The sequence below is a fragment of the Cygnus olor genome, chromosome 16 (assembly GCF_009769625.2).
Source record: "Cygnus olor isolate bCygOlo1 chromosome 16, bCygOlo1.pri.v2, whole genome shotgun sequence".
NCBI lineage: Eukaryota > Metazoa > Chordata > Aves > Anseriformes > Anatidae > Cygnus > Cygnus olor.
The window spans coordinates 5,523,313-5,548,999 of NC_049184.1; the positions used below are offsets into that span (position 1 = coordinate 5,523,313).

Here is a 25,687-nt window from a genome sequence, read left to right on the forward strand (position 1 = left end):
CCCCCCCCCCCGGCCGCCGTTAGGGGTCTCTCCTGTACGGCACCCCGCCCCCCGGGAGCGCCGTCCCAGTCGCAGCCTTGGGGCTGGGCGTACTGGGACTTGCAGGGTGTACTGGGACTTCCGTGCCTCCAGCCGCTGCCCCCTGTCTCCTCTGCCCTTCTCCAGGCGCTTGCACACCCCGCTGAGATCCCCCTCAGCCTTCTCTTCGTTGGCTTCACGGCCGCGGCTTCACGGCCGCAGCTTCGCCTCATGTGTCTGATGCACCGACGTCTGAATCCGTCTTTTTCGTTCCGTTTCCCTTATAATAGCTAATGGGAGAACTTGGTGCCAATACACGACAGGCTTACCACAAAGTGCACGTTAACATTCTGTCCCCGCACCAACTCTGTGGAATTAAAAGGTCGTCAGTTCCATGCCAGCTGTAGTGCTAAAGCAGAGCCATCATCCAAAACTTTGTTACAGGGGTTTTACATTTTAATATTTCCAGGCCATTTACATTTCTGGAGCCCCATAACTTACTATGTCATGTAAACTTGAACTATTATTTTTTACATTAGCTGGAGATTATGCACAGTACATCATTTAACTTTTTAATCAGCTGCAAGAAAAGACTGGCCATCTTGTCTATCTTCGATCTTCCTTTTGTCTACCTTTCTTGCTTGCCTTTGTTCAAAATGATGACACCCAGCCTGTTCCATACACAAAGCCATCAGTCTGGAGGTACTGTGAGGACAGGATCAGTTTTAGCTCTTCCCAACATAACTAAAATATGTTTTCTAAAAAACCACTGAAAGCCAAATTTAAAAGATTACTTTTCTCTCCAGATTCCATTCCACCACCTTTCTCTGGGAATTCAGAGCGTTTGTGTCTTTGTCACTTGCTGTTATGTGACAGGGATACCGTGGGTTTGACACTTATCATGAGACAAGATAGCTATAGTTTGTCACCCCACATCATATTTGTCTAAGCTGTTCTTAAAAACCACCATGGACAGAGGTTCTCTCTGCAGCCTGCTCAAGTGCCTGATAAATTTCATCTTTATTGCTACCACTTAAACCAATGCCAGTTGTAATGTCCCACAAGGATACAGAGGGTCACTGTTCGCGGTGTGTCAACCCACGGTACTTTGGAATATTGCTGTGCCTTTTCCTGTCCTGTCCCCACAGTCTTCTCTTTCAAAATGTGCAAAATCCAGCCCCTCCAGCCTTTTTCAGAGGTCTTTTCTTTCTCTTCTCATTTTCTTTGCTCTCTTCTGCACCTTACTTACGTACGTGTTTCTTAAGTGCAGTGCCCAATACTGTGCACAGTACTTGCATCTGATGCCTTGGCAGAACCAAATAGAGCAGCATAATTACCCCCGATGCCCCATCCATAACAGATTTCTTAATAGATCCCAGAGTAAGGGTCACATTTTTCTTTGTCAGTAATAGTTGGTGAGCAATTACAGCCCTGAGATTTCCTCCAGTTGGGCTGTCTAACGAGTAAAACATAATATTTTGTACATACAGAATACATACTATTTGGGAAATGCCAGAGGAAAAGCTAGTGGTAGCTGCTAGAAGTGCTGTGCTGGAGTTACATCCCAATCTTCAGCTAGAAACCAAAGGAAGGCTGAGATGCTCCTGTCTTTGAAGCTCTTGGCTGCAGACACTGTAACATCAAAAGCATGCCTGGGAGATCACCTTACATTGATTTTTTTCTTCTATGCTGAAATGCTATTCAGGATGCAGTGCTTTCCTCTTCTGTTCTTTTCTTTGCTCTCCTTGTGAATTAAATAAGTTCCAGAAAATTAAGACTACATTATTTGTAATTAGTAGTTACCAACATCAGCAGTCATCCAAGAACACCTGGAGCTAGTGTCTTTGATCTGAGACTAGGGAAAAACAATCCTGTGTGAGTTTTGATAAGAAGAGCACACTCTGGGTTCAAGAGGTTGCAGAACCACACAGATAAAAATATTTTTTTTTCTTATTTTCTTGAGGAGTTTTGAGTAAGTCAGTTTTTACTGAGTCTGTGCATACATAGCACTGAATTCTGCTCTCAGTAAATAAATTAATTTTAAAATGCTGATTCTGAAGATTGCCATGGAGTGAATGTTGTTAACCATTGCGCTAAAACATTCTGACACACATTTAACCACTGCCCTTCACATAAGATGTCTCTAAGACAGGACTGTAGCCCTATTTCCACCCAAAAGAGAGAGCCACAAGGGTTTACTTGGATTTCAGATACTCTGATACACAATAGCACAGTGAAACAGGGAGAGGGAAGTCTGGAGCAAACAGGTCTATGCCCTTAGCAGAAGCCCAGAGAATGGATGAAGTAGGTTTAAAGAAAATAGTCATATGGAAAAGAAGGCTTTCTAGCAAAGCCCCGCAGACAAAGAGGACCTCTCCATGGAAGCAGCAGACAGAGGAAGCCTGCAGGACTTAATCACAGCCTGAGGGTTAGGACAGGGAGAATGCAAGCAAAGTCAGAGGTTTGAATCTCTTGGCAAAATTTTAAGCAGTGGGTTTAGATTAAATAGTCACTTTTGGACAATTTCAGGAAGAGACACAGGCAGCATACAACCTAGGGTGAAAGTTATTATCCAAAGTTTAACGTCATGGTAACTGACAGACTCAGCAGAACAATAAGTCAAAGGCTGGGGTCTTAGAAAGGGGTAACACTACTTGCAGAATCAATTATCATTAATGCAATTCTGTTTGCAAGAATGTACAATGTCTGCTGTCTGGAATCCAGGAGACCGTCAAGCTACAGGGACAGTTTCCTGCCAGTCCAGCCTTGCCTTGCTTTTCCCTTTCAAAACCTTGCTGTACACAGAGCAGTTCCAACAACCAGCGATTATTTTCCAAAACCTGTCACTATAAAGTTAGGTGCTTTTCCTGACAGCCATTCTCAGACGACCAGTGGATTTATTTACTCCCTTTTCTGCCTAGAGCAATCACACGTTAAGGTACACCTTGCAGGTATTTTTGGCAATCATCCTCTAGTAGATGTCTTCTCAGTTTTCCCCCACCTATACTCCTGAAGGGACCTGGTCCTGAGGGCTGGAGCCCTTAAGGCCTTGGTGAAAGTGTTTTCCCACCGGAAAGGTACTGTTCCTAAAACAGAACTTAACCCCAGCACTTGGGATTTCAATTACATGCTGTTCAAGCTCCAGACGGGTTGTTTCTCACTTCTCTATTGTGGTGGTCCTTGTGGTGGTGGCTGTCAGCTGTCTCTGCAGGGAAGAGTAATAGAGATTAAGGTGACTATCACCTCCACTTGTACCATTTGCTTCCTGGATTGGGCTGTTCTCTGAATCTTTTCCAATATCCAGTCCCAAATCACTCACGGGCCAGAAAATATGACTGTTCCCTTCCCCCAGCCTCATATCCCAAGGGCTGGGAAATCCCCTCTGACAATGAACAGCAAATTCTCATCTTTCTTGCTGCAGACAGTCTGCTCGGTTGTTTGTATCGTTAGCTGAGAGATCAAACAAAATAATGATCTCCACACGTAGATGTAATAACAGGATGCATCAAGATTTATCATGAGATACACAGGACTGATCAGCCTCAAGTAATTGGAGCACATGTGCTGGAGTGCAAGCTATGTCACTTGTCTCACAAAAATGTGTCTCCTGCAGAGCTGGGAAGCCCCATTCATCCATCAGCCTGTCCCCACTCCCAGGGACAACATGTGCTCAGCGGAGCATCTGCAGGAGGAGAGGGTACTCCTGGGAGCCACCTGCCCCAAGCATAGGCAAGCAGTCAAAGAGGAAAAGCCTCTTACTTACCAGTGCTATTGGATTTCAAGATTTGTTCATACGCACATTCATCTCTCACTGTCCTTTGCACCTTTCATCCTTGCATTCTTTGGGATTCTGCAGCTATGAAGAGCTGCAAAACACGTGGCGAGTATGGAAGAGCAAGGCATAAGCACAAGCGGATAACAGCGAGGTCTCTGGCTCTATCATCATACCTCAGCCTGCCACTTCTCCAGGCTGAACAACCCCAGCTCCCTCAGCTTGTCTTTGTAGCAGAGGTGCTCCAGCCCTCTGATCATCCTCGTGGCCCTCCTCTGGACTTGCTCCAATAGGACCCTATCCTTCTCCTGTGGGGACCCCAGAGCTGAACACAGTTACTCCAGGAGCGGTCTCAGGAGAGTGGAGAGGAAAGGGAGAATCACCTCCCTCGACCTGCCTGCAGCCCAGCATACGGCTGGCTTCCTGGGCTGCAAGCACCCACATTTGCTGGCTCACGTTGAGCTTCCCACCAACCAACACCCCAGGCCCCTCTCCTCAGGGCTGCTCTCAATCCATTCTCTGCCCGGCCCTGTATTTGTGCTTGGGATTGCCCTGGCCCAGATGCATGACCTTGCCCTTGGCCTTGTTGAACCTCATGAGGTTCGAACAGGCCCAACTCTCAGGCCTGTCCAGCTCCCTCTGGATGGCATCCCTTCCCTCCAGCATGTCGACTGCACCACACAGCCTGGTGTCATTGGCACACGTGCTGAGGGCGCACTCCATCCCACTGTCCTTGTCAACAACAAAGGTATTAAGCAGCACCGGTCCCAAAACTGATCCCTGAGGAGAGCCACTTGCCACTGGGCTCCACTTGGCCCTCCGATCAGTTGACCGCGACCACCCAGCCAGTCCCTTCCACACTGTGAGAAACACTCTGTAGCCAATAACTTAGGCTCAGGTGAGGATCTCAGTGAAGCAGCAATTTTATTCGCGATTGCAATGGTGGGCGTCCCACAAGTAGGAGCATGCCTACTAGTTCCATAACACAGTTTATATACTTTTTTTTTTTTTTTTTTCTCAACGACCAGGGCCCTCCCCTGTTTCCCCATTGACTGGGTAATCCAGGTTCACAATCTATCCGGTGCTTCACAGACAATACACGGCTTTCAGTTGCCGGCCTGTTATAAGTCAAATTTCTTTTGCCTTTTTTACTCCTTGAGGTGGTAATGTTTCTTACACCGTGATTTCTGCCTAATTGCTCTAAGGATTCTGGTTGTCTGCATTTTACAAGGTCGTCTGTTAAGCTTTCTTATCACTTCAAGCATATCTCAATACCACATTCCTTCCCTCTAAACAATGTAACTCTGTGCAAAACCATTTTCATTCCCACACCACCGAGAGGCGACCCCGCCAAACACCCCCCCCCCCGCCGGCCTGGTGCCGAAGCGCTGCCCCCAGAAGCGCGGCGCTGCCCGCCCGTGGCCGCCAGGGGGCGCCGGCGCCTGGGCTGCGCGGGGTAGGCCGCGCTCACGGGCGGGGACACGGCGGGGAGGAGGCCGCACAGGGGAGAGGAGGGGGATTTGGGGGAATTTAGGTTGAGCTGGTAACGCACGGGTGTTTTAGCTTTAGCACAGGGCTTCCCAGCTCCTCGTGCTGCCCTGGGGGTGCACAAGTGGCTGGGGGGGCACAGCCAGGACGGCTGGCCCCAGTGGCTGGGGGGGACATCCCGTGGCATGGGGCGGTGTGGGGATAAAATACTGGGGGGCACTGTTCAGAGAGGGGCTGGGCAGCAGTCGGCGGGTGGCATGCAATGGCATTGTGCATCGCTTGCTTTGTATATTTTATCACCATTATTATTATTATTTTCTTTTTTTGTCCTATTAAACTGTCTTTATCTCAACCTGTGAGTTTTACCTTTTTTCTCCGATTTTCTGCCCCATCCCAGTGGGATGGAGGGTGTGAGCAAATGGCTGTGTGGTGTTGAGCTGCCTGCCGGGTTAAAGCAGGACAAAAGCAGCTACGTGATCAGCCTCTAGCAGTGCACCCCGAAAAAAGACAGCACCCTAAACACACTGCTTGGGATTAGTTCTGCTGTCTCCAACCCCACGCTGTTTTGAATATGCTGTTTGCAGACATTTTCAATGGTTGCTGAGAAGTTAGATACCAAATTCCACTGCAAACAGTGGATACAGACAGCCTAACTCTCCTATATCACGAGTTAATTTTCTAAGCTTTCTGCCTGGGCAGCTGCACAGTATGTCCTTTGAAATAAACATTTAATTCAGTATGTGAGAAATGGGCAGCTTGGGATCCCAGGCCCACATAACATAACTGTTAGAGTCAAATTTCCACATACCTGGCATGGCAGCTGTAGTCCAGAGCTTGTCTGGGAGTTCCCAGGTGACCATGAATCCTAATGCAGATGCTGTTACTATCCTCCTATTGCTTTGCTTAAAAATAAACAAACAAACAAACAAACAAAAAAACAGATAAATCCATTCCAGAACAAAGTAATATGCAGACAGGTTTTGCTGGGTGCTGTTATAAAACAGGAAGAGAAAGAGGGTTAACACATTTGGGTTTTAAAAAAACAGCAAGGAAACTGAATGGACAGCCTTGACAAGTTCTAGGTATGGCTGAGAAAGAGCAAGCTAAACAAGGCTTGGTCCTCTAAGCTAAGAACTTGGTTCGTATTCAATTCCTCCCATATTCACAGGAGCAGAGGACGTTGTACCTTTTTTTTTGCACATCATGAAAATTGCATCAGTACTACCTGTTCCAGCAGCCTCTTTTGCTTGTAACAGAAACCGCCTGCAAGCCAGTCACGTTTGCAGAGATGCCAGTATTTTCACTGAAGGATTTCCCACACTTGATGGCCAATTTGGATCAAAATCATTTGAAGTTTCATTGCTGTTCTTAAGTGTCATCTCACTCAGGAAGAATTGTAAAGTTATAGGATTGATGATGAGTAGCATAACGTGTACACAAGATTTTAATTGCATCCATATAAACAAGAAGCAAGTCCTATTTTAATTGACAGAAAACGCTCTGTTCCATGCCTATATTTCAACAAGTTGCATGTGGATAAAAGTGTCAAAGGTACATCTATTAAGGATATAAGACCAAAAACAACCTTTTCCAGATTTGTTGGAAATGCCACCTTCTGTCACAGGTTTTCATCAGGCAAATACAGGAAGAAAATGGATGCATGAGAGCATATGGTTTAGATTATTTTCTCATAATAACCCCTAAACTGGAAGTTGACACATACCTATTAGTGATAATTGATGAGATGAATTAACAGGCTTTTTTTAAGCGTCAACAGAACTAAATAACTTCTTGGTTCTGCAATTCAGACAATTGCCTAGGAAAAAAAGAAGAAAGTAGTTAGATCCAGTTCCAAATTGCTACACAGGTGCAGAACTCTTTGTTAATGCATCTATTTCGCCAAAGCAGCAACTTATTTTTCTATTTCGTAAATTTATAAATGATTGACTTCAGTCAAAATAATTCTCTCAGAGGAAAAGGCAAAAGTTGAGTGGGTTTTAACAAGCTGTTTCAAGCAATCCATTATCTCACACAGACCAAAGACACTCTGTTAAATAGGCAGCCTTGACCTTGCACCTGCAGCCACAACAGATATTTTGCTGGAAAAAACACCTCAGTCAGACACTGTAAGGAACGTCAGCATAAGCTGTACACACAGAAGTGTGTGGTAGGGTGTGGTAGAAAAATCAGAGGGATTGGGGGGGTGGGGGGAGAACCTATTCAGTACTATTTTAATTAGCACATTATTGTGCTAGCTAGGAAAGGTTTTCAAACACTGCAGTGGCCAGCTGGGTTATGTTATGCTGTGCAACTCATCCACATGCCTAACTGGGATTTCTGTATAGTCATGGTTGAAAAATGGAGGCCTGGCATTTTTCAGAATTTTCCTCCTGGGTGCAGGATTAATAATAATAATGATAATGATGATAATAATAATAACAACGATGCTATTCTGGGCATATCATGGCATTGCTTACAGGGAAGTTATGAAGCTGCACTCTCATCAGACATCCTGAGAGTTCACCTGGTAGCCTTGCGTTGGAGTTAACTTCCATCACTCTGGTAGTAAATTTCTGTTTTGAGTCTGTGAATTATTTGAGAATCAAAAAGTCCAACAGAATGTTTGAGACTTTGATCTTATTTTTAAATGCTAATATAACAGAAGCAAGCTGGAAATACTCTTCGATCACAAGATGAGAAAGGCTGGTTAATCAGTAAAGACCACTGTATCTGGAAGGTCCAGAGAAGGGCTGGCAAGCATTCATTTAAGAGACAATGCCTTGATTTAATGATGATAGCAAATCCTCAGAGAGGATAAGAGCCATTCAGTAAATTATGGAAGAGTTGATTTGGGTAGCCTGGGAACAGCATCATTAGTCATACTTTTTTCCAAACTTTCATGCTTTGGCAGTCACTGTCATGGACCATCAAAAAAGCTTCCCTCATTTCCTGAGTGACTGCACTCAGCACCATGATACCTAAAACAGACCTTCTGCTTCCCACAGTGAACATAGCTGGTCCTGGGAGCAAATAGTGCTGCTTTTACAAGGCTGTTATTGCCAATGAAAAGCAAGGAAGTATTGTATCAGTTGTTTTTGAGGTGGGTGCACAGCAGCCATGACTGTTCCTGAGCCTAAATCATTCCCGGCATTGCTCTTGGCCCCTCAGAAGTGTAGAGCCAAAAGTAGACACCAGGGTCTGGTGCAGTAGACACCAGGTTTAGCTGGCACCGAGGCTGTTGAAAGTCTTCAGATGCCTCTGCAGAAGCAGCAGCGGCAGCACACCCCTTCCCCGGTTTTATACCAGTTTGGCCTCTGCTCTTTTTGCAAAGCAAATTCCTTGGGCTGAACCCCCTGGGATTCTCTAACCTAATTCAGACATGCAGCATCCCAGCAGAGTGCACAAGCAGGGCAGGAGCCTCGCAGACCAGCCAACAGGAGGTGACCAGGTGGCAGCAGCTCTGAACAGTGTTGCTCAGGCTGCAGGAAAGCCAATGTTCTACATTTCATTTCTTCCTCCAGACCAGAGTTGAACCCTGATCACCATCGCCCATTCCTTCAGCAGCTGACCTAGTAATAGAGCTGCCATGAGGCAGCAGGGTGCTGCATGGATTCCTTTGAAACTGTTCTGCATTGCATAAACCACCGAAACCCTCCAAGAAGGGCTGGTTGTTCTCAGAGCTCCGAGGAGATAGCTTTTACCACTGGCCATCTCTCACTAACTCTGGCTCAACAAGTGCTGAGGAATGCCATGGTTGTGTCTGTGTCTGCTGCAGAAATGCAGGTGGTGCAGGAACCTTCACTGCTGGAAACTTGGGCTTAATCAAAGTTTGAAGGAGCTGACTTTTCACTTTGCCCGAGGCTATGAGAACATATTAAGTGCTCAATGCCTATTAATTTCAGACACTTGAATATCATTGGTAATTCAGGCCCTTGCTTCTGTGCTTTTTCCTTGTTACCTCCTTTGTCTGTAGAAGTTAGGTCTGCTTTAGAAGAGTTGGTTCCTAAGCATGTGTATAGGTTGTGCTTATCTCTATAGGACCTGCTGGTGTTATACGGCCACTGTAACAAATGCACCAAAGTGGTCAGTCTTCCTAGAGAAGGAGCTCTGACAAATGGGCAGTGGTTAAGAAAATGGAAGCAATCATACTTTGAGTTATTCTAGAATTCAGATGGATCTGAGAGAGGGGAAATGTGATGAAAATGTGAGAAATGGCTTTGTCAAACAGGCAGATGATTCAGCTATGCAGTGCAACAGGATAAATGAATCTCAGGTGAAGATCAAGCTTGGCTTTCTTTACAAACAATATTTTTAGATTGTTAGCTGCATGAAACTGCCTTAAAAACCTTAATTTCAGGCCAATGTGTCTTCAAGATGATCAAAAAATTTTAAAAATGGGTCAGTCCCAGAATGCTGCTTGTTTCTTAGAAGAGGCATGAGAAGACTGCACAAAGAAGATTGTTTACACCCTGAGCATGCAAGACATAGCTACAGTTACAACCTGGCATGAGAGAAACACTTGATTTGATCCAGACATAGCCAAGTTGCTAAAATTTAGCGCTTTTAGAATGTGCTAATCTTTGGGAAACTAACAGCAATTTAATTGCCTATTATCACCAGAGAGCCAGAAGTCTGCAAGAGCTAAAAATCTGGGGGATCTATACATGAGCCTATTATTCTGCATGAAAGCAAAGACTTCCCAGAACAGGTTCTATAAGGACAACCAGAGCTGTGTTCACTTTGTTAAGCACACATCTGACAGAATCACATTTCAGCACCAAATACATTTGTGAATGAGTAGCTGAACTTTATTTCGTGGAGTGTTCAGGCTACTTAAGGACATTTGCATTTTGCTTGGCCTGGGAGGTAATGGATCTCCAGCCCACTCCATGGTGAGCTACTCCTACAGTGCAATGATGTTGCAGTGGCAGCACTATGCGTAGATACCATTCTTCTGCAGCTTGGTGGAACAAGGAATGCCATAGGCAGCCATGTGTCTCCCTCCCTCTATCATCTTTCTTTGCTCTCACAGCTGTAGCTTCTGTGCAGTCACCTCCATGATTGGCAATTTTACAGAAGGGAAGGGCCCAAACTGTTTCCCAACTCTGGATGTTTGAAGGATACCTGAACCCACATACGGCAAGCATCAGTGCTCCCTTTCCCTGACCTGCACTAGGTTGTATGCAGGTAAGTCCAGAACTAGCCCTATTTACCTGCAGAAACTGACCTCCCAGTGCAACAAGGGATGTGACAAGTCAGAGTGGCTCTGGTTGGTGCTTCTCTGCAGCCTCTGCAGATGATTTACTGGTGCCTAATACAATTGCTAAGAAAATATTCCACATTACAGCAAAAGACCAAGCAGAAAACAGATTACCAGTCACAAATGAGACCACTCCAAATAAATAAATAAATAAAATTTATGACATCCTTCTGGGGATGGCCAGAAGAGGAAATAGCATTGCTAGTGGCCGTGGAGTTCTCTGTAGAGGGAAAGGTCAAGAAGTTAGGCAATCCAAGGTTTCTGACAACTCATCTAATGATTTTTGTCTTTGAACTACAAATGCAAGACTAAATACAAAGTAGTTCCCAGCTCTGATTGGGTTTGAGCATAGTGCTGCAGATCCAGGAAAGGAACAGGTTATGTGGAGAGGGAAACCAGGCCCTCCTTTCTCTGCACTTGCCAGTAGCACCATGATCCTCATAGTGCAGATGTCTGAAAAATCCTGGAGACCCAAAGAGCAGTTTGAGGTTTCACACAAGTGTTTATTTCATGGTAAGGAATTCCACAAAATTCTTAACAAGTAAATATATGCCTTTTTTATTGAATACATTTCTTTATGATGAGCCAAGTGAGAAAGAAAACAGAAATTCAGGACAGAAAAAAAAAAGTGTTCTCTGGTCACCCTGATCTTGAAGTACACCCATCTGAGGACACACAAAGCAGCTGAAGGATGCCTGGAGATTTATGAAGTTTTCACTCACACCCAGCTCCTTTGTTGCAAGCCACACTAGCATTGTCATTTTGCTGCATTTCTCACCCCCCACAACAAATGTTAACTTTCAGTGGCATGTTAGCATGAGATTTTAAGCATCAGGAAGACTGATCTCCATCCATTCCCATCTATGCCTTCAAAACAATCAAGCTTTTTAGCTACCAAAATCCACACTAAGTGCCATGAGGCTTGCACTGCAATAAGGTAGGGAGCTCTGCTGCCTCCTTACTCTATAAACATCCTCGAGAGCATGTCCCCTTCCCACTGTGTGCCCAAGTTATGGTGCAGCAGCCCAGATCAATGCTGGACTGAACTGAAGCCTTGCAGGAAGAAGGTACCTATTTGAAGTGCTCTGAAGTGAATTGGCCCAGTTTGAACCATCTCCTGGTGAGGGAGAGATTTTGGCTTAGCAGAGAGGCTGTCCATGATGAAACCCTTTCTGCATGGGCACCCTTTGGAGGACAGCCTGGCTTGCAGGAGTTCAGCAGGTGTGTTCCTGCAGGACACCTCTGTAAAGCGTCACTGGGAGAGAATCAGGGACGAAACAGGGAAGAAAATTCCTTTCTGGGTACCTTTTTGAAAATTTTCATTTTCACCTGAAGAGCTTACCAAAAGCTGGGAACCCAGTGCACTGAAATGTCTTGGACAGTTTTCCCTCAGTTCCCTTGCCTTTCAGAACATATTGCTCATGCTTTATCACCACTGACATTGGTTTTGTAGCTATTGTTCTACCCTGATCACACATTGCTCCCAAATCACAGGATGGGGAGCCAAGGGATCCTAATGTTCGTCGCTTCCCAACTGCTTGCAGACACTCTCATGAAGCTCCACCACAGCGTGGGTCATGTCTCTCTTCAGGAGACAGTTTCAGTGATTTCCCAAGCTTGGTAGCAGTTGCTGGCACAGTTCAGGCAGATGAGGTTAACACAGATTTGTGCTGTAACTCTGTGACACTGAGCACAACACACCAGACATTGTGGCAGAGCCAGCACATGGCACAGATCCATCTGAAAAGCAGCACCTGTGAGGGACAGCAGCTCCTGGTGTCTGTTCTGTACAGGAGGTGCTGGGAATCCCTGACTTGTTGAAAGAGTTTACCAACAAGTCAGCTTGAGGCTATTGCCTCTTGCAGGAGGCAGTCTGCAGTCCCAAAGTTACATAACAATGTTGTTAGGGCAGAAAATTCAATTCACTGGCTGTCGTTATAACTCCCTTTTTCTAGAAGAAATAGACAGTCTTCTGTTTCATGACCAAATTTATGACTTCTATTACTGCCACAGCAGCGAATAAACCAAACCACAATAAAATCTGAATCGATGTCTGGCAACCCAAAGGGTAGTCCCTGAGATTGATTCCTTCTTGATCATGGCTTTTTCACAGCATGGTCTCTGCAAACATGTAGGAAGACAATTCCTGCCCTGGGAGATGTAGGAATAAGTTTCAGAGTCATTCTGGCCATTTTCTCTTCAGGGATACTGCCTGCATTTTCAGCCATATGTCTCTTTCAGATCTGCACCACAGACGTAAATCCTTGGTTGTGGCAGTTGTTTTCAACTTGAAGTGATGGATGCATCCTAGGGTATTGGACAGAACTCAAATGAATGTTTTGCAGAAGCTGAGACAGACGCTTTGCTAATGTAGCCCTTGGAAGTTCCTGGGGCTCTGTGTGCAGCTAACCCAGTTCCTGCTCAGTCCAAGAGCTGTTCTGCAATCTGCCCACTCTTCCTAAAGTGGCATTAACAGGAGAAGAACTCAGATGATTGCTGTGGTTTTGCAATGCACAGTGAAGTTAAGAAAACACAGATTGAGTCATGTTCTTTCTGAACAGGCAACAACAGAAAGATTCTTCTTGGAGAGTCTAGAAAAAAGTCTTCTAACATTACAAAATATTAATAATATTAAAAAAATCTCTTAATCTAGGCCATCTTGTTGCAAGAAACGTGAACCTGAAATGAAAGTAGAAATTGAATCCTGATCACATAGTTCACTGGTGAACTTCCATTTGCAGGCGGGAGACAAATGTTTTCTAAAATGTAAGCTGATAATATATTTTCTTAAGAAAGTACACACTTGCCACCAATTTTAATTTTTAAACCTAATGTGAAAAATTGTAGCTCCTCAGTGTAGCCTTACAGGAGATCTGAGAACTACCAGCAAGTGGTAATCATCATCAGGTAATGAAATCAATACCCAGCTGTATTTTTGTTTTTTGTTTTTCTCAAAGGAACGTTTTCACTTCATTTTATCATCATCTTTGGTCACACAAAATAATTTCTTGCTTACCCCATCTTTATAACACACATTAGAAAAATGTATATACTAAAGGTATGTACTACATTTAAAATTAGGTGATTTTAATGAAGTTTATATGTTACTCAGACTCCTTACAGAAAAAAAGAAAGACATGGCTGTTAAGGAAAATTGGAGATAGTTTGCTCTTGGTCAGTATTCTTCCAATACTGCAAAACTGTTAACACTATCGGAAAGACAGAGACTTGACCTATTTCCAAAGCAATATTTTGGCCAGTAATAGGATCATATCAGTGATCCTATTATGCTCGCCTTTGTATGTTACCGCACACTCACTTTTGTCTGTTTTACTGTGAACGGGTCAATTCAAACAGGGTACTTGCAATAACAAGGTCTTCTTATGGTCGCTAACAACAGACACACCAACAAACCATGAAGATCAATAATCACCCATGCAGTGCTTGGCCACTAATGGAGCATTGCCTATTTATCCTTCAATGTGTTATCTTTTTTGTCTGCCTCATCACTTACGTGTTGCAATATAGAGAAGTTTCACAGAGTGCTTTTGTGGATAACAGTGTATCAAGATATGCCTCTTAATTGGGAAACCAGACATGCCAGTAATTTTATGTAGGGTATCTAGTTTGCACATCTGATAAGCTACTGTTCAGTCTCTCCTCCCAGGAGGCCTCTGGTCTGCAGGCCAGAAAAGATGTGGAAACAAAACACAGCTCTCTGAGATTTCAAGAGATGCTCTGATTTAGTCATTCGGTATTTGAACTAGAAACAAAGTCACATCCTCATAGATTAGTCACAATCGTTCTCATTAGCTGTCTCCTCCAGGGAGGCCATCACAGGTGGACACACTGCAGCAGACCCAGAAGCCCTCCGTGACATTCTGCTGCAATGGCTGAGATGCTGGGTTCCTGCTCCCCAAAGGAGAATTAATGAAACTGCTCCACTCTTGGGGAGTCTGGGCAGATTTTATCTCCAAAGTAGAGTGCCAAAAAAGATGAAGACAGCACAAACCTTCTTTGCCTTTGGCTTTGCTTTTTACCAACTGTTTCTCAGGCTCATGTGGGGACATCTCCCAAGCAAAAGGTCTCACATGTGAGAAAAAGTGTCATATGTATCATAGGATCTCTGCTGTCACGAGCATTCAAGATAATAAAATTAAACTCAACTTTAGAACTTATTCACCTTTATTACTCTATTTTAGCCCAATAAAGTCTTTATTCGTATTCAGGATCACTATTAGGAAAATAACGATCACCTGTCCTTGAGAATTACTTACTTTGTCCTAACTTAAGAATATTTGCATTTTTATCCCCCAGCAAAGAAAACAATCTCGTGGTTGGTTTGATGCAACCAAACAGGGCAAACAGGAATATTTTTGTTATGATGACAGGAAACTGACCAATACTTTGATGTTATGGGCTTTGATTTTCTGAGCTCTGTTGGCTGTTTCTAATTTTATTTTCCTCCATCTCTCTCATACCAGGTCTCAGCTCAGTGCTTATTTCATTATTTGAACATTAGTTGTATTCATATACTCACAACAGGTACATATACATACAGTTATGGTGAAACAATGTCCATTTACTATTGGTTATATGGGCAAGGCTCATGTCTTTGACCCAAAGAATGTATTCTTCCTTGCCTGTATAGCTTGTCATGAGGAAAGCCTATGACCGTAAAAATGCCTCTTCAGAGCTGTACTCTGTCAGTTACCACATTGTTTTTGTGCCTCTTTCTTCCTTCTTGCCTGTTTGTCCCTCCACAGTAGCTGGGAATGGTTTTGTTGGGCCCTGAGGCACAAAGACACTGGTCCCTTGTAATCACAAATTGCACTGTGCCTCTGGTAGATCTGTTTCTCTGCTGAAGGGATGCCTTGCCCCTTAATTCCTATGTGTAAGACAATCGTAGCAGTTTTAGGAGCTAGATCGGCTTTACCTTTGCATCGGCTCTGGCACAACGGCACGATGGGAGTGAACTGCTATCCACAGGTAAAACACGGGAACTCTTTCTGGCAGACTGAGGCACCTGAAATTCTGTCCTTTGGTGGGACAGTACCTGCGGAACTGTCCAGCAGACTCTGCTAAGAAGATATAATGTACTGGAGCAAAATTCTCTTCTAATTTATTTCTGTCTTTACTTTTGATTGTGAGGTTGGTTTAAATTTAGGAACTAACCTAAAGGACTACTGACATATACTAAACCAACAGCTCAAACTGGTATAAACGGACCCAAAGTCCAGATGGAAAGCCTCCCGCTGCCTTTAGTGGGTTTTAGATCAGAACATGGAAGCAATTCTGCTGGATCACACTGTGTCTGAGACTACACCAGATTTACTCACACTCTCGCAATCTTTCATCATTGACTATTTCAGACACTGGCAGAGTGACAGCGTTTCCCACATCCAGCACAGGGACACGGAGGCCTCATGTAGTTGTTAATGGGACTGGATCAGCACCTTTGGGCTGAGATGACAAGATTGAACTGAAAGCAGTACAACAAAACTCAGCAGCAATAAGCTGTAACTTCTGCCCTGAGAGCTACATTCATATGCCTGTAGCTGCCACACCACATGGCTGGTGCTTCTTAGCAATATGCTAACCCTGCGAAAGATATACATTAAAGAACAGCTGAGTTTCTCAAAGACTAAATTTAAGGCATTGAACTGGGATTCCTAACTTTGCTATTGACTCTGGAAAATCATCCAAATGAGCTAGGACTAGATTCCTAGCACCACTAGGCAATCCTTTGCAGCTTGCTGGAAATCCAAAACCCAAGTCACACACCTGAGGTGCCCAGAGCAATGGATAGGTACAGCCAAGTGGCCAGAGCTTCAGAGCCTGAACAAGGACTTAAGGAGCAGCACACTTAGAAAGCGCAACAGAGTACTCAGGGAAACAAAAGTATGCTTTTCCGATCTCTTCTCCAATTTCTGCTTTGTTGAGCCATAAATACATTTTAATAAGTAACTGCTTCTTTTCAGACAAATACTTTGCTTGTCCAGGAGGAAAGCCCAAACGTTAAGTTAACAATTGCAATATTATTTACCATGGATATACCAAAAAGACTCCTAACTTGTACATAATAGTTCTACTAAAAGTCTGTCCTTTCATATTAGGACATGACTCTGCATGAGCTTTGAGTACAAAGGACATCACATGTCAAACTTGACATGGGAACACTGCAATACAACACTGGGGATTGCTGAGATTTGCAATGTCCTTAGCCACTAGTATCCACTTCTGTGGAAATCTGAGGCACGTCTCCAAGACCAGCAGGCAAAACATGCAACAAAACATGCATAAAATACATAGGGGATAAACAGCAGGCTTTGGAATTGGATCTCTTCGTAGATGACCTAATTTAGGAGAAGAGTAACACTTCCTTAATCAACAAGGTGCCCTTCCAGATGCAGGTTTTGGCTTAAACCTGCTTTATTCCTTCCCATCCTATACAATTTCTGTAAGATTTCTGATTGAACTCATGCCAGTTTTGTACATTTTGCTCCACTGAGGCTGTATCCCTGGGGGAAAACTACTGAATTGTTCCAGATGCTTTAATTCATAAATTTCAACAACTGTAATTCCCCAGCAAACCTTCCATTTCCCTGGGTCAACATGATCAAGGTTGTATTCTCAGCATATCTGTTTCTTTCCTGAAATTGGCCAAGTTGACCTACAACAGTTTTCCATCTGAAGTAGAACATTACAGGAAAGAAAGAGAAAAGTAAAAGATTCTAATGTATTTGTGAGCAGCAAATGGTACTTTGTAGCACATTGGTTTATAGTACAAAAAAATGACAAAAGCTGTATTAAAATGTGCACTGCAGCAAACAGGAATATCTGGAGATGCTGAAAATTGTGCATTTTTCTAACTCTGCATTTGTAAATGAAGATGCTGCAAAATTGGCTCTCATCTTATGGTGTTTTATGAGGACTTCCTAGATTCTGTTGATATGAAAACTTTTAAATAGGCAGGAATCAGGTGATGCTTATCAGGTGATGCTTTCTTCAGTCCATTTTCACATTTTCACATTTCTGTTTTGTGGTTTTTTGTTTGTTTTTTGACTTATGTTCCTCAGGTTTTTTTTTGTTTGTTTGTTTTTGTTTTTTTTCCCCCCTCTTGGTTGTACTTTGACTTTGCTCCTCCACTAGCTTTTTCATCATTTAAAATGCTATAAATGGAGTTTATGATAATCTGCAACATTAAATAGGATCAAGCACACCCCAGGTTGTAGTGGTAGCCCCAGTATTTCCTTAAAGGAGAGGAATGGGGATGACATCCTCCACCTGTTGGGTGAAATGTGGAAAAACATGATGTGACACATCTGTCCTGGAAAAACAATGTTGTTTTTCTTTGCCAAAGAATGGGTCTTTCAGCCTTCAAAAGGAAGACTTCAGAAGAAAGATCTTGGAGATGGAAAATAGCACACTTAAGGAAACTCTAAATATAGTGAGAGGAAGTCAGACACAGGACTGTCAGCGTTTCAGAGAAAACAGGGGTTGATAAAGCAGATAGCCCCTTTTGTCTTGAAGTTATTTGATGTCATATATCACATCTGCAAGCACTCACATGAAACTTTATTCTTGGGATTATCTTGTTACTTCTAGTGAAGCTTTGCTCACTAAGTGCCCTATGCTGTTTTTCAAATTTCTGTCAATGGCTTGTCAAAGCTAAGGGCTAAGAAACAACTCTGCCTGACGCTTCAGGCTGAAAATGACTTCACCACCTTTAGATTTTTACACACAGGAACTCAACAAGGTTCTGATTGTCTATCAAGCAGGAAAGAAACAAATGTGAATGAACAGTGGTACTTTCCCTTTCAATATTTATATATGTAAATAGCAAAATTGATCACAAATATTACAATGGGAAGCATCTGTTCGTCCCACACTTTCATATGCCACTAAGAATTGTAATGTTTGGATGTCTTTTCTGTAAAAATCACAGAAAATTTTATTGAGTTTCTAGAAAAAATTTCTTTTATGTTCATAAGTATTCTCAAATCATCGTTTTGAATCTGAAGAAACTTTACATTTGTTTGTAATGTAAGATTTCAAAAGCAAATGTTTCTTCAGACATTGACATCTTTTCTTCTAATGGACACACTTTTTAAAGGGTATGAACAAGTCTGCATGAAGTTTCTATAACAATGAAAGAATTCTGATTTATTGACAGAATGGTCCCAAATAGGAAACTTGATTTTCAAGTTGAGCCAAAACTAAACGGCTCCAATTTTCATTCCTTCTTTAACTGGATTCTATTCTCTGAAATTTGAATCAAGCTATTTCCTTTGATGGAATCCTAAACAAAGCTTTATTTATTAAGATTTCATGGAAATAGAGCCATCTGCAAATATATATATATATATTTATGACTAAAAATACTTTCTTTGTTCAAAGAAATGTAAATGCTCAGCCGAGCAAACCACAAAAAAAAAAAAAAAAAGATTAAAATAGCACAGTTTCCACAAGTACTTAGCACTGAAATATCTTTCACATGTTTGTTGCATAAATTGTTATGGCACAGCTATAATAATTATTGAATTCCACTAAGAAACTATGTAAAAGAACAGGTGGAAAGATAGCAAAAATACCTACAAAATCATGTGTGTTATTATGAAAATTGGAGTAGATATATCTATGCAACAATAACAAGGGAAGATACAAGAAAATGAAAGGCAGCAGATTTGAAATGGACAAATAAAAAGGTGTTTTAGTACCTTGACGAAATACATTTGAAATCCAGTCATGAAATAAAATTGTAGTTAAGAGCTTAAGAGGATCCAGAAAAGGACTAGAGACTTACATGACTAACAAGAATATTCATATTTACCAGAAAGAGGACAGAAATTCAGAAGAGTTCTGTGCCCTTCTGCTCCATGAACTAAGCCTTCTCCGTGCTGGTGATGGGTGAGTCACTAGCCCAGTGCAGGGCAGCATATTTTACGTAGTTACAAATTATGTCCTGCTGACCTTTATGTATTTTTCAGTTTCTTTGGACAAGGAAACTGAATCACCTCACTGCCTGTGGCATCTCCTGGGAGGTTCACGTCACAGTCACAGAAGAATTATTATATCATCTGAGATTATCAGAGATGCTGTAGTTGTGTGCTCCATTAGATGCACTCAGTTCCAGATGGGTCATTCAAGGGAAAATAAACAACAGTTAAAAGCAAATTAGTTCTAGGTGTTGCAAAGAAAATTATTTATTTTCTATTCCTGGTGCAGTGGTCAGTGAATTAAGAACAGAAGCATGGAGCAAAAATGGATCTCAACTACATAAAAAAGGTGAGAGACAGGTCTATGGCATTACAATTATCCAGAGCCACACTGATGCCAGAACTGTGCACCACCCAAAACATATACCAAACATTACATAGAATTTGTTCACTGTTAACTGCTCACTCATTCTTAAAAGTCAACATTTGCCCACACTGCAACCTTTAAATCTGGTGCTTCAAAAGAATGAAAAATAAGTATTTTTGATAGCTTAAGAAAGGAACTAAATCAGCATATTTTTTGTACCTTACATGTGAATTACAAAGGATGTGGTAACCTTACTTCCATGTTTATAAAACATATTATGATGTGATATGGCTCCTATTTGATTTTTTTTAGTGCAATTGGTAGAGTTTGAATAAGACTAATTCCAGAAAGTTTACATTTTTATTCATGCAATATGTGGGGGATGAACACTGGAGGGGATCAGAACATCAGCGTTAACCAACCAGCAATGACTGTGACACAGTTCATTCTCATTTACTGGGGTACAGCGCACTGAAACACATCTTTATCTGTAGTACAGAAGGGGTCTACAGCAAAAGTTCCAACAATCATACCTGAAAAATAGCTAATCTTGTTAAGTCATCTAGTACAAGCGACCCCAGTCTTTCAGACTGTTCTCTCCCAAACACAAAAACCTTTGGGAAAGTGAAGGGTCTATGACAAGCTGTATTGATGCATTACATTTGCAGAGTTATATTGCTGTATTATGTCAGTACAGATTTTTGAAAAATAAATCTGTACAGAAAGTAAAATACAGAGAAGAGAAAACTAGTGAGGGGGAAACAGAAAAATAAAGAAATGGAGGATGGGGGAAAGAAAAAAAGAGAGAAAGGAAGAACAAGGAAAGAGCAGACACATTTTTCTGCAATAAATGTAAAGCCTGGCATAGTAGGAAATCTAATGAATTCTTGGCCAGGAAAGAAGGAAATTTCTAGAACCTCCAAAACAAAAGCAGGGAAAGAAATCCAGCTGCAAAGGTTTATCTTCTCCATTAATCTCCTGCAGGTTTCGTATATCCACACCTAATTTTTAAAGCCTGCCATCTGGTCTCTTCTTTGCCTCGGCTGCTTCATGTGTGCAAGACATGAAAATGACATTTCTGTTTCCAATTTGCATTACTTCCCGCCTGATTTGTAGTCCGATTACAAATCTGAAAAAATCAACATCTAAAACTGGACCAGTGCACTCTTGGCTCATTAGCATTTTATAGAAGTGCCTTGGTACTTCAGTTCAACAGCACTGGTGCTGCTTTCCACATACTTCATCCTGTAGAGGCTCAGGAAAGAGACAGGGCAAATTCAAGTCTCTTAAAGGAAATTCCTCTCCCCTAGATGTCTGTACTAGAAGTACTCAACTCACCTTCCTCGCCCTTCTTTAACATGGGTACAGAGTATGAGCAGGCTTCATGCAAAGGCTATACTTGATGTGCTGTCCAGTGTCAAGATGTCGCGAGGGCATCGTGGGTGGACAGTGGGAGAAGAGCCACGTGTTCCTCAAAGGCTCTGTAGGTTTACAGCCATCTAAGTACTGTGACTCTGTTGGTTACAGTTCTACCTGGTATGGCTTGTACAGTTTCTATCAATTTCCCCTAGGACAGAAACAAGATACTAGCTGGGTAAAAATTTTGCTGGCTTTTGTTGAGATTGTATCTAGGAATTTCATGCTTGAGGTGTGGGACAGGAACCAAAAAAAAAAAAAAAGGCATTTTGAATCTAGCATGTGCCTCTAGTTGTATGCATTTGAAATCGAGAAGAGGGAGGAAATAAGAACATGATGTACATACCTTTATAGTTTAGTTTGTGAGAATTCTTTAAGCTAAACTGATTTAAAGCTATTTGAGTTAATGTCTATATAGGGTCTAATGTAGTTTAAGCACCCTGTTTCAGATTATGACCTTATTTTTTTTCTTAGGTGAATTCTGAGATTGACAGGACTCCTTGCTTTTTTGAGGGGCTCATGTATTCCTAAAAGTGAAGGGCTTAATTTCATATGCCCCCATACCTTTTCACCAGTGTAATTCTGCCTGATTTTGCAGGCAAACTAAACAAGAATTAGTTACGTGGTGGGCCTTTTGAATTGAACTGAACAACAATGCAGGATTGAAAGACAACAGCTTGGATCCCTGCCTGGAAACAGGCAGGATTTCACTATTTGCCAGCATGGGACTACATTGTTGTTGTTAAAACAGAAATAGAGGGAGGGGAAACAAACAAACAGGGCATGATGCAACAGCTTACACATAGATACACACACACACAGTTCTTCTCATTCATACTACAAGGGTCATGGGCCCTTGAAATTCAAGGGCCTTGAATTTCATCCTTCTGCAAGGGGGTTGGGTTGTATAACAAAGCAAAGCATGTCTGCAACACTTTCTTTCTTTCTGCTGCTGTCCTTGCATGGTAACAAACCAGTAACTAACTTCATCCCCAGCCTTCTTGCTGAGACATCAGCTTTGTACCCGTATTCAGCATGTTTGCAGATGCACCGTCCACATTGGCATAGCTGTTGCTGCCTCTCTGCTGGGCAGCAGCATTGTAGTCACTGCTGAAATGCCAGTGGGGATGTTTCTGCAAAGAGCTCCCTTTTGGAGGGACATGGAAGTGACAAGGGGGGTGGGGGGAGGGGGGTCTAACAATTACGCAGATAAGACCAACCTGGTTCAGGCAGTACTCATGCACCATTGCTGGTCTGAAGTTGCAAGCATGCCTCTAGATGACCCGTTTTGAAGACAGCCTTCCTGTCCAAAACTATTACCAGGAATTTTATTTTGGTCTGTACCAGGTAGGCATCTTCCCAGCTCACTGTGAATCCTGTTTCCATAATTATAACTAGCATTTGTTTAGTTGGAATTTTAACTTTTCTTTGAGTGTGACCATGAAACACTAAATTATCTGCACATGAAACATGGGTTTGATCTGCTTTCACTGTGTTTTTCAGCATCCAGTTTACGGCAGGATGACATAGATAGGTCCTGTGAAATCCTTGGGTGACTGGAGTGACGCACTACTGCTGTCCTTTGCTTGTAAAGACAAACGTGTACTAACACTTCTCTGCTTAGTGGTGGGGCAAGTAATGCATTTGTTAAGCTCACTATACTAAACCACTTTGCCCCAAACATTGCGGCAGTTAGGGCTTCTAACATTTATTTACACTACAACAAGTGCTGCTGTTTGGCGCATAATACCATTTAATACAAATTTGTATTAGCAATGTTAACACAAGTGTTATTGCTATGTAATAAATCAGAACTAAACAAAAACACGTTAGCTGGTGAGGTTTGCCATCTGCTTTCAGGGCGTATCAAACTGGATCCCTACAGGCACGTGCGCTGTACAGCTACTCCTTAGTCCGATAAGCCCCTGAGGTCTGGCTCCAGGCCTTCCACTGTGGCCAAGGACACTTTGGCTTTCTCTGAGAGACAATCAGGATGTTGGGCCACTAAATCCTGCATCAATTCATACTCTCATGGAAAGGCTAAATACAAAAGGCCTTGCTCTCCTGGTAGCAGACATCCTATGCCTCTATGCCTACAGCCTGAGTGTTGTAGTTTGTCCTGTGAAGTCAATATGTACTTCACTATGTTCATTTTTTTGTTTTGTTTTGTTGATTTTTCTATGTTCACTGAGAGATGTGAGCTTCACAGTTGTTGTAGCCCTGCTGGAGGGAGGTTTGGTGGGCAGGTGCCCCTGACTAAACTGATGGGCACACCAGTACCCAGCACCATCCTGTAGCTCCATATTACCCCATCACCTTGTAAATTCACTGCACCCACAGGCCCAGGGAAGACAGGTGACGGACATCCCTTTTTCACAACCAGTACAATGGAGGCCCAAGGCTCACTTTCTCATTTTTTATCCTGATCTCTATCAAGTGATCCAGCAGGACATGTCCTGGAGACTTGTCCCATATCCTCCCGAACCCTGAGGGGCCATTTCCACATGTGAGCTCACGTTTGCTCCTGTTGCAGGTTCATTGCTGTTATTGTTCTAATGCTCCCCATAGGGTTACTTTACTTTGTCCCTCCTTTTCTGTCCTTCCCAGGGAAAGGTGTCAGGGAATTACGTTAGCAAAAGCTGTTCCTTTTCCTGACAGGTACTTTTTGTTGGCTATTTCTATTTGTTCCCAGCCTACTCCTGCCTGCCTTACAAGAGCTTCCAACACATCTCATGCTGTTTCCAAGTCTACATATCTTAAGGCTAGACACAGACACATTCCTGGGGTTAGGCTATCAAACTAAAGCTGTTTTAAATGCAGCCAGGTTACAGTTTGGAGCCTGTCTGGCTCTTATTTAAAAAACCACAAACAGAAACTTTCAGCCCCAAATATATTTCTGTACTTTCAGTGGACTTGTACTCCCCTTGCTTTTGAAGCTTGCATATAGCATAGTGACCATTCGCTGCTGCAGGAGCTACATCTAATTGATAAAAGCAACAAAGCTGGTGAAGGGACTAGAAAACACCAAGTATGAGCAGCAGCTGAAGGAACAAGGGCTGTTTAGTCTGGAGAAAAGTGGGCTGAAGGCAGAGCTCCTCGCTCTCTACAACCACCTGGCAGGAGGCTGCAGTGAGGAGGTGCCGGTCTCTTTTCTCAAGTGACAAGGGACAGGAAACGTGAGGAAACGGCCTCAAGTTGGGCCTGGGAAGGTTTACATTGGATGCCAGGAAAAATTTCTTCACAGAGAAGATGGTAAAACATTGTGATGGGATGCCCAGAGTGATGGTAGTTGAGTCCCCATCCCTGAAGGTATTTAAGAGACGTGTGGGTATGGCACTAAGGGACATAATTTAGTGAGGGGACTTGGTTGGTCACGCTGATGGTTGCACTCAATGATTTTGAAGATATTTTCCAACCCAAATGATTCTATGATTTTTTTTTTAATTTTTATTTATTTATTTTTTACAACTACAGGGTCAGAAGCAGCCGCACAACGTTGGCTGGGCTCTCCTGGTCACTAATGGCTAAGTTGGCTGCCTGACCTTGGAGAGGATGCTATTTAATACATGTTTTTGTTTAAAGGACTTAGTTGCTGGGCCAAAGCTTTTAATTGTTTTGAATCAACTAAGCAATAAAGTGTTTCTTCTCTGAATGTCTGAATATTTGGCATATCAGAAGATACCAGTTATAGGTGATATTTTCACATTCTTGCTTGTGCTTTCCTCTTCTGTTTTCACAGTAAACTAATAATAACCAGTGTTCCAGGATTCATTCATGTAAATGCTTCCAGCTCCTCAAAACAGAAATGAAGCTCTTTAGATCCCATTTTTCTGTATTTTTTTTTTTCTTTTAAGAGTTCTTACTAATCCCTTCTGCACCCTATTTTACTTCTTTCAGCATCCAACATGGAATATATCTCAACAGCAAGGACCTAAGCACAGTTTGGAAGGGAAAGTCTATTCCAAATTTGTTATACATGATATAGCTTCTTATACTCTCTGGTGTGATGTCTGCCTTTCCATTGTATCATGATGCTGTAGGGGATCAGAAACAGCTTGTGAACAATTGCTGCAATGGTTCACAAGCTGGATCCAAACCCACAGCATCTGTGGGCTCTGCTGCCTGCCACTTTTCTGCAGAACTGTTATGTGGCCATTTGTTCCCTGGTCCTTGATTTGAGAAATTGATTATTCCTGCTCCACATCAAGCATCCTCCACACAGCTATACTCTTTCACAGGAAGCCATTGTCACAGCTTCCCCCCTTTTTTTTTCCAGTGGTTTTACAGCTTAGTAGTTTCATTCAGAAATTGTTTCTCCATGCTCACACAAGTGTCGTGTTTCTTAAGCCAACACATACAACAGTGCTGCTTCAGAATAGCCACAAGGGCTTCTTTTTTTGTTTTGTTTTTTGTCTTGTCAGCAGCTT

General features: G+C 42.6%; 1 long non-coding RNA gene across 2 annotated transcripts; it reads right to left on the reverse strand.

Moving 5' to 3' along the window:
• Nucleotides 1–454: 454 nt before the first annotated feature.
• Nucleotides 455–7,088, reverse strand: LOC121079243. Of its 2 annotated transcripts, none has more exons than XR_005824956.1 (4): nt 7,002–7,088; nt 6,087–6,180; nt 3,782–3,884; nt 455–723 (listed from the first exon to the last, which is right to left on the reverse strand). It is a non-coding gene; the product is annotated as an uncharacterized LOC121079243 (long non-coding RNA). The 2 variants fall into 2 exon arrangements; XR_005824955.1 differs by having other exon boundaries at nt 455–1,650.
• Nucleotides 7,089–25,687: the final 18,599 nt, after the last annotated feature.